The sequence below is a fragment of the Elephantulus edwardii genome, unplaced genomic scaffold (assembly GCF_000299155.1).
Source record: "Elephantulus edwardii isolate Elephantulus edwardi_28Jun2011 unplaced genomic scaffold, EleEdw1.0 scaffold00283, whole genome shotgun sequence".
NCBI classification, from domain to species: domain Eukaryota; kingdom Metazoa; phylum Chordata; class Mammalia; order Macroscelidea; family Macroscelididae; genus Elephantulus; species Elephantulus edwardii.
This window is the reverse complement of record NW_006400033.1, coordinates 630,621-632,577: the sequence shown is the minus strand read 5'-3', so window position 1 is coordinate 632,577 and position 1,957 is coordinate 630,621.

Sequence of the window (1,957 nt, the reverse complement as noted above, 5' to 3'; positions counted from 1 at the left end):
CTGGAATCGTCTCGGCCCCTGTGCCTAAGAAGCTGTTGATGATGGCTGGAATTGATGACTGTTACACCTCAGCCAGGGGCTGCACAGCTACCCTGGGCAACTTCGCTAAGGCCACCTTTGATGCCATCTCAAAGACCTACAGCTATTTGACCCCAGATCTCTGGAAAGAGATGGTGTTCACTAAGTCTCCCTACCAGGAATTCACAGATCATCTTGTAAAGACACTCACCAGAGTCTCCGTGTAGAGCACTCAGGCTCCAGCTGTGGCTACCACATAGTGGATTTACTATAACAAATAAAGTGAATTAAGTTAAAAAAAATCCCATAAGAAAGTAATAATTTATGGTTGAAGAAATGAAACAATGCATATAAAGGTGGGATTAGAGATTATCTTCTTCATTCGCCACAAAGATTTTATTTAGCTTTATTTTCTGTCATTTTAACTAAAGGAATATTTTCCCCCCAAATATAATTTATTAAGATTTCAAAGTATGTATTTTCTTCATGCTCTGTGCAGTCCGAGTCACATCTCTAAAGAACTTGCTGGTTCCTGTTGAGCCCATGTGAGCAATGACAATATCTGTTACTTCCTACATAATGCAAAGTTTAAAATGTCTATGTAATGTTATTTTTATAGGCTGGTTATAAGAAGAAACTGTGGAAAAAGTCATCTGTAAGGAAGAAGCGTTTGAGAGAATTTGTGTTCTGCAATAAAACCCAGAGCAAACTCTTAGATAAAATGACAACATCCTTCTGGAAGAGACGAAACTGGTATGCCAATGATCCTTACCAGATGTATCATGACCGCACAAACCTCAGGGTATAGACTTGAAGATCTGTGACTTCTCACCTTGCATCTATGTGTCCCTCTGTATATGACTTTGCAAAGATGGCTGAGTATAAAGCCTTGCACTAGCTTGTACCATCTGTTACCTATAATCTTGTAATCCCAATATTAAAACTTCATTGATTAAATATTGCTAGATTTGGTCAGGGAAAAGCAGTTTAAAATTATGTGTTATTTGTTTAAAAATGCTAATGGTTTAAGTGGTTCCAGTTAGGTTTGGTTAGCCACAAGTTAGGGCAAATATAAAAAGACTCAAAAGCCAACACACTAACTTACATATTGTGACAGCTCTAAGGCTATCTGCCTGGGAACTTGGGAACCTCCATCTCCCACTCGCAAATAATCTTCAAGCGACAGGAAGAGACATTCCTGGATCCTGGACCCTCTCCAACGGCCTCAGCTGCGGGAAGTGGAGTTCTTTAGGTCTGGGCTGGGTAGCTCCGGTGGTGTAGTCTGTAGTGGACTGTGCTGTAAACCTAATGGTGGCATCTCTGGCTGTTCGAATCCACCAGTAGCTCTGCAGGAGAAAGACAGGCTGTCTCCTCTGTCATTTACAGCCTCTGAAAACCCACCGAAAGGTCAGCTATGAGTTGCTTGATACTCAACAGCAATGAGGGCTTCTTGTTAGGTTTGTGCACAAGACTCAGCTCTTTACATTGTTGGCTCTATTCTCTCTCCTCACTGATCTCTCTTGCTTTTTCAGAGTTTCTTCCTCTTTATAATACTAGCTTGCCCTGTGACGTTCTTCTCTACATCGTGACCTGTAGCTCCTGCCTCTAGTCTTTAATTTAGAGACTCTACATGTACCTTCTAATTACAGTGTTGGGACTGACTGTCAGAAACCCACCTTGGCCCACTTAATTATGTTAGTAACCAGTAATATGAGGCAAAAATACAGGTATATGAACATTTTCAAATTAGGTGAACATGGAGGTGGTAACATTTGATGGCTGGTGTACTGTTTCCTTGTCTTCCTAGCAGTTCACATTTACTTTAGCACACCAGGAATTTATATAGAGAGAACTGAAACAGTCTTCTTCATGTCCATTCACGAAACAAGAGACTATTTAAGGGGAAACAAAATCTTTCTAAGTGTTGAAAGATGTTGTT